Genomic DNA, 7927 nt, shown 5'->3' on the forward strand with positions numbered 1-7927 from the left:
AGTGAAGGTCTTTTTCTAACTCCATTAGTTTGACTTGTATGCCAAAGTAAAAGAATTTAATTTCCTTCAAAACTGTTTGTTTGTTTACTTGTTTAGCAGGTGACTTTTAGGAAGCCCTACAATGGATTAATTTACAAGATAAATTGAAACTTACAAATCACCTTAAGCAAGCACTGTCGTAATGCTCCATTTAATGATTCATTATCTTCTGTTTTGTCTCATAATACTATGCCAAAAAAGAAAAAAAGGAAAAAAAAAACCCACACAAGACTCCCCACCCCCAAAAATCCCAAAACAAAACAAAAAATAAAAAAAAAAAACAAAACCAAAACTCCAACACACACACACAGAGCCCAAAACATGACAGCCACTCTCATTCTAAACAGCTTTATTAGTTTTGGTACCAGAAGCATTCTGAAGTACCTTTGTTTTACAAGGGGCTTCATATTTTTGAGGGACAAAAAGTTCCTTAAATTCAAACTACTTTATTATGAAAAGAAAACCATGACAACTGTTCATACTCTTCCTTTGTTATTACATCCAACACGGTTGCTTTTAGAAATTCAATCTACTACTGTTGCTAGGAGTCAGTTGCTGTGCAACCTAAAAGGTATGTGGTGCTTTCAGGTTAAGAAGCATTCATAAATCTGTAGGCCTACTTATACATTTCTGACCAACTAGTTTAGAGTTTAAAAATCTTCTCAAATAGTCACCACATACCTCCAGATATCTTTCTTTAAAAGGGTTATACTAACAGATCTTAACAATTGCACTGTTTTTTTGATGGCATAGAATTAATTTTCTTCATAGCAGCTTGTATGGTCCTGTATTTTGGATTTGTGACTAAAACAGTTTTGATAACACATCCATGTTCTAGCTGCTGTTTAAGAGTGCTTATGTGGCATCAAGGCCTTTGCTGTTTCTTACACTGACCTGCCAGCAAGTAGGCTGGAGGTACACAAGAATTTGGGAGGGGACAGAGCTGAGACAGTTGACCCCAACTGGCCAAGGGGATATTCCACACTATATGACATGACACTCAGCAATAAAAACTGGGGGGAAGGAGGAAGAAGGGGAGAATGTTCAAAGTTATGGCACTTGTCTTCCCAAGGAACCGTTACGCACAATGAAGCCCTGCTTTCCAGGGAACGGCTGAACATCTGCCTGCCAATGGGAAGTGGAATGAATTCCTTATTTTACTTTGCTGGCACACACAAGCAAATATTTAATATTAAAGCAGAAAAACTAAAGCAGTACATGTTATCTTCACTACATTCTAACTGAAAGCAAACAACAAAGTTTTCCTCTAATTTGTCATTTAGGAGGACAATTAAAAAAATTAAAACCCAAGAAACCTCAAAATTAATGTTTCAACAGCTAAAACAGCTGCACAACATGCTCTGTAGAAATACTTTATTTTATGCTCACAAAGAACAAGATAAAGCGCTATATTTTGGACCATAAATTAACAACCTAAAAAAACACCTTAAAAACAGCAGCATGATGCTTCATATTTACTTTTTATATTTATATATGCCAAATGAATCTTTAAGTTGACTCTAAGATGCTTCTGTCAAACTACATTCTATTGGGTTTGCTCATTAATTTCAATTATAAAATTCTGCAGGCCAAATTAGATATCTGCAAATGCCTCTACAGGATTAATATTTTAGCAAATCTACTAGAGAGGGGATAAGAAATGGCACACAGAAAAAGGGATCTATATGGATTTTTTCCTTTAAATTGGTCTATAGTAGCATGATTAATGACAACTGGCTTATAGCTTTTGCCATAAAATGTATCCATATGAAAAAAGATGAAGTATAGGGTGTGGACACTTGCTTATTGGCCAGAGGTCTATCACCAAATGGAATATATAAAACCTGGTAACTGACTGCCTTTTCTTCAATAGTAGCATAAATTTACTCTTACCTTTCCCCATATAATTATTCTGATGAAATCTGTGTTTTTGAAACCTCTACACCTCTTTCAAACAAGATGAAGGGCAGTATCACAGAAACTGTATAAAAAAGAATAAAAAGATGTCTCAAAAGTTATCAGAAAGGCTAAAATAACTAGTCTATACAATACCTAGTGTGTGCACCTCAAAACATTTCATACTACTAGTGGAGACCAGCGACGAGTGGCATTCCTCAGGGGTCAGTATTGGGACCAGCTCTGTTTAACATATTTGTCAAGATCCACCCTCAACAAGTTTGCTGACAAAAATCAAGTTATGTGGTGCGGTCGACACGCTGGAGGGAAGGGATGCCATACAGTGGAACCTTGACACACTTGAGAGGTGGGTCAGCACAAACCTCATGATGTTTAACATAGCCAAGTGCAAGGTCCTACACCTGGGTCAGAGCAATACAGGTTGGGCAGAGAAGTGATTCAGCCCTGAAGAGAAGGACTTGAGGGTGTTGGTCGATGAGAAACTGAACATGAGCCAGTACTGTGCACTCCCATCCCAGAAAGCCAACTGTGTACTGGGCTGCATCAAAAGGAGCATGACCAGCAGGTCCAAGGAGGTGATCCTGCCCCTCTAACTCTGCTCTCGTGAGATCCCACTTGGAATACTGTGTACAGTTCTGGGGCCCCCAACACAAGAGGAAGGGCCACAGAGATGACCAGAGGGCTGGAACATCCCTCCAATGGAGACAGGCTGAGAGAGTTGGGTTTGTTCAGCCTGGAAAAGCAAAGGCTCCAGGGAGACATTCTAGCAGCCTTCCAGTACCTAAAGGGGGCCTACAACAAGTCTGGATAGGGACTTTTTACAAGGGCAGGTAATGACAGAAGAAGGGGGAATGCTTTTAAACTGGAAAAGGGGAGATTTAGATTAGTAAAAATTCTTTGTTATGAGCCTGGTGAGACACTGGAACAGGTTTCCCAAAGAAGCTGTGGCTGCCCCAACCCTGGAAGTGTTCAAGGACAGGTTGGATGGGGTTTTGAGCAACCTGGTCTAATGGAAGGTGTCACTGCATAAGGCGGGGGGTGGAACTAGATGATCTTTATGGTCCCTTCCAACCCAAACCATTCTATGATTCTATGATCTCCTGCACTTTTAGGATTTAGCCTTGTAAAGAACACAGTAACAATTTGGAGTCCAGAATCAAGCACCCATTTCCATCAACACAGGCAAAGAGAGAACTATAGAGACTTAAAAAGTACAGTAATTGCTATATTTAATTACTTTCAAGGACAGATTGCTGCAACATTAAAAGCTAACCTATTGATTATGATCTCAAAAGTGATGGAAAACAGCTTGGAAAACTGTCTAAAAATATTATATCTACACAGCTACAGTTAAAGACAACTAGATATATTATACTGTAAAAATTGCTGCACTTACAAGCTAGCTATTGATTGTCTGAACTATATTTTACAGCCTTGGTATTTGCCAGATCTAGTTTCTACTGATAGCAAGTGTTTTCCTCTGTGTTGCTCAAGGATATACTACAGGCAGGAGGGACTTCAGCAAAGAGCAGTTGCCAGTGCTGTCCAACTTCAGTTGTTCCATAAGTAACCCTCTACTGGTACCATAAGATAGACCCTTGAATGTAACTAAAGTAAATGAGACTTCTGCAGACATACAGGGGCTTTTATATAAAATGGGACAGAGCCTTGATCTGTTTGGTGAGACAGCTTGGTTGACTAAGTTTTCCCCACATGAAGAAATTCAACCAGAACCAGACCCTACCAAGATTAAACCAGCACTCCCCCCTCATCTGGTAGACTAGCACGCCTGTACAGTACAAACTGTCCAAGTTCAATGCTCCCTTTAGTCTTTTCCACTCAAATCCCTTCTCCTTCCCTCACTCCTCAGCATCAAACTTTTAAGTACTTGATGCAAGTACATACAGCAGGGTTTGACACATACGCAGATTCTCACTCTATCTGAACAGCTGCTTCACATTTACACAATAAAGATGTACCCACAGTGAAATGGATATTGCCATCGACACGATTTTTTAATATTTTCCAGCATCGATATGTTTTAGTTTTGGTGTATCTTCACTAAATTTATTCTATTTCTAGCTAGACATAGTGTCAGTCACCCAGAACTTTCAGGAAAATTAACTTCTTTGCAATTCCAAGAACAGGGCATGTTAAAATAAAATAATAAATTAAATCACCTCAATCACCTGTATTTAAATGTATACGTATATACATATACATAAAATATATAACACATATATATTAACACAGATATTAAATAAAAAACACAAAACTCATACATAAATCAATCAGCTACACCAATATTAGGTTTTAGTAAATCCCTGATTTTTTTTAGTGGCAAAACAGGGATGTCAAACCAGGTACAGCAGCACTACTATATCAGAAAGGGGGCAGGCTTTAATATGCTCTGCAAAAATATAAGCAAATATCAACTAAACACACTTAGAGATAGTTACTAAATTATCTAAAATATAAGCTTACAACTCAGATTCTCCTACTTGACAGAAAGGCTAATTCCTCAACATTATTATTTTCACAATACATTTGAAGATGTTTTAACCAATCTTCAGGTTGCTGGTGTGAAAAATAGATCCTGAACTGCTGAATAAGCATTCTTCCTAATAATTTGCAATTGGCTGAAGAAGTCATATTAAAAATAAATTTTAAATGTCAATTTTGTCTATATTGAGATGAAGCAGATAATGTTTACACCCCAGAAGAAAACTGATTAACAAAAGAGTAACTGTAGGCTATCCCTGCAGCTCAGCTGGATATACTTCAGAGATGTCTGATATACAATGCTTCCCAGCCTTGCTATGTCCAACTACCCCCAAGTAAACTGTGACACATTAAATTGTGTGGAAGCAAAACACCTAAGAAGGAAAAGGAAAGTGGACAGGAAACAATTCAGCAAAAAGGAACCATATTGAGATTAATAAAGATTGAAAATGAGTGCCAGCAAATACAGAAAAAAAGAATTATAAAATATACACAGAGAGACAAAACTATCAGCAATAATAAAAAAGCAAAGTAGGTCTAAAACATAAATTGCAAAAGCAAAGAAAATATTGACACAAAAAAGATTTAAAGAGTGATATTTTAATTTATCTAAATAAGCAAAATGTTCCAAGGATGTTCTTTAGCTTCCCCCATTATCTGAATTCCAAATATCCCTTTAAAATTCTAGCATCTGCATGTTATTAAACAGTAATTCTAAAAAATGAATAATTCTTTTCCTAATACAACATTATAGTTAGTTCAAAATTAGGTTAAATTCAAAAGGACTGATAATGTAATAAAACAAAAAAGAATCACCCAAGATTAAAATATGTTAGAAATGTTAGAAAGAGAAATGAGAGTAAATCCAAGTAAAGCAATTACACAGGAAATATATATAGGATTTATATTAAGAATCGGGGGGGGGGGGGGGGGGGAAGAACTAACCACTGACTGAAGAGTTGTGAAGAACTAGACAGTAACACCATTATCAGTGTTTTTCTTCTTTTAAGTTACTTTAAAAATAGGCTAAAATCCACATTAGATACATTCTGTCATTTTTCTAAAAAGCATTTATATTAGGTAGCAGAAAGAAACTATGTTCACAAGATAGCATGTACAAGAGGTTCACTTCTTAACACAGTATAAGCTAGGGTTAATAGACTATGAAACTATTTTAGAACATCTACTAGGATAATACAGCTTGATACAGAAACTAAATGACAACAGGAAACCACATGAATCAACAACATGCCATGGTTGGACCACCTTAATTAAGAAAACATACACAGGTAGTTCTTTTTCCTATATAACTATACATTAAAGACTTCTTTATTAGAAAAAAAAATTGGTTGTGAAGAGCTAAAGTAAGACAAACATACAGCATTATGTGTTCTAAATATGCACAGTTCCTTTGAGTTTATTGAAAACTCAGTGGTTTCTATACTAGCAGGTTAAATTCTACAAGTAATATGAGCTGGAGTATTCAAAAAGGCTCTGAATCAGTGCATGGAAAATAATACAAACAAATATTCCATGTAGAACAATTATGTTTTTTAAATAAAATTAAAATGTTAGTTAATGAGAACATGAAGTTAGGTATTCAGAAGAACAGCATTGCAATTCTGAAATTAAATTACACTTGCAACCAAATAGCTTGGTTTATGGAAATAACAGATAATTTCACTGAAGGATTTTATATAGTACCAATTAGCCCTTCAACCTCTACTATTAACTACTAATCACACTTTCAAGCCAGTTTTAAACGATCTTTAATCCCTCTGCTATGCTACCCACTGGCCTTTCCTATTGATATACAACATACTTTGGAACATTACAAGTACTGACTGCAGCATATCAGATAAAAACTACGGGGGAAAAAAAAAATACCCTTCATAATAAACAACAACAGGGCAATTTACATCATTTCTTCCGCATTGAAAATAATGTCTCTTCCCATATTATAACATGGCAAGGAAAAAAAGCTGAGAAAGATAAAATGCTAGAGACTTCTCCCTCCCCCCTCCCCCCTCAATCAATAGTGAAGCCTAATGGAGCAGTCCCAGCCAGGATGCTGCAAGGAGGGAGGAGGTAAAGGTTGGGGTGGAAGGAAAGGAGAATAAAGGGATAGAAAGGCGGGATTGCAAGCCTGTACAGAACAGTTACATTCACCTGAACCGTGGAAAGCTGTGTTGTTGTTCTTGTTGGTGATGGGTGTTTTAGATGACGATGAGGAAAGAGATGGAGGCCAGCGGAAGAGCGGTTGTTGTTGATGAGTAACAGTCACCAGGACTACGGTAACTGGTACTTGATTCACAAAGCAACTGTTGCTATAACACACAAAAGAGAGAGAGCAAGCGAGAGAGGAGGAGGTAGTGACCTAGCCGAAGAGACCCGGAAGAGGTAGGGCCTTCTGTATGACGGATAGCTTCTAGGGCTGGAGGGGAGGGGGGTGTGTTTCCTCAAGGGGGGGGGGGGGGGAAGGAAGGTTGGGAGGGACATTAACTCCACCTCGCTAAGGGCGTGCGAGGAAGTATTCTATCTCTAACAAGCAAAGTAGCAGTAGCATGACAATGGACTATCCATGGATGTAAGATCACACTACATCGGAGCAGGCAGGGGGAAGGAACCTATAATAGTGGCTGATTGTTCAAATGGATAGCAACCACCGGGCCAACTCCCGAGGGAGAAGGAAGGAGAGAAGAGGGGGTGTGGTCATATCAACATATCTGTCCCCTGCATAGATCATGCTCACTGCCATCCTGACATCACATCCGATTAGTGATTAAGATAAAGGGGGGTTTTGTGCAGGGATCTCCGTTCAGTGGCTTGCTTTGCTTTTCCACCTTGCTTGCATCCTGCTACTTGTGAGCAGTTTAGAGTGAACAGGAAGTTCTGCTTTGTGCTCACTGCTTCTCACCATTTTCGACTACTTTTTCCATCAGAAAATGGCAGTGAAGAGCTTCTGATGGATGGGGTATTTGTTAAGTTAACGAATGCTGCCCTTTAAAGTAGGTGAGACTGTGGCTGCACCTGTACTGCCCTCATTGGCAAAGCTGAATGTTTTCTGTAACCGCTGTATACACTTAGCCTGGTGGACTTGCCACATATGCAACCAGAATGTGCATTATTACCAGCTGCCTTGTGCCAACCTTTCCCTCCATCGATGTTCCTCATAGACCCCCTACCTATCCCCACATATGCCTTTCCTTAGAATGCAACCTGATTCACTTCTATTCCTTCCCTGAACACACTTCAATCTGGATGCTGCCACCAGCACAATGCTCTTTAATTTCCTTTCTTCATCCTGTTTTCCCCTAATCTCCCATATCAGCAGTGATTCTCTGCTCTTCTAGGGTCATGGGGCTACAAGGTGTTACTTGCTTGTTTTAGGGTGTGGTGGGTTGACCCAGGCCAGACTCCAAGTGCCCACTGAGCTGCTCTATCACTCCACCTCCTCAACTGGACAGGG

At 38.6% G+C, this 7927-nt stretch overlaps 1 long non-coding RNA gene across 1 annotated transcript; it reads right to left on the reverse strand.

Moving 5' to 3' along the window:
- Window positions 1–756: 756 nt before the first annotated feature.
- LOC130597242 (uncharacterized) lies at window positions 757–6848 on the reverse strand. Its single transcript, XR_008971700.1, has 3 exons — window positions 6628–6848; window positions 1933–2020; window positions 757–1164 (listed from the first exon to the last, which is right to left on the reverse strand). It is a non-coding gene; the product is annotated as an uncharacterized LOC130597242 (long non-coding RNA).
- Window positions 6849–7927: the final 1079 nt, after the last annotated feature.

Source organism: Pezoporus wallicus, unplaced genomic scaffold, assembly GCF_028554395.1.
Source record: "Pezoporus wallicus isolate ANWC-B61680 ecotype Strahan unplaced genomic scaffold, APGP_CSIRO_Pwel_v1 contig_8690, whole genome shotgun sequence".
Classification (NCBI taxonomy): domain Eukaryota; kingdom Metazoa; phylum Chordata; class Aves; order Psittaciformes; family Psittacidae; genus Pezoporus; species Pezoporus wallicus.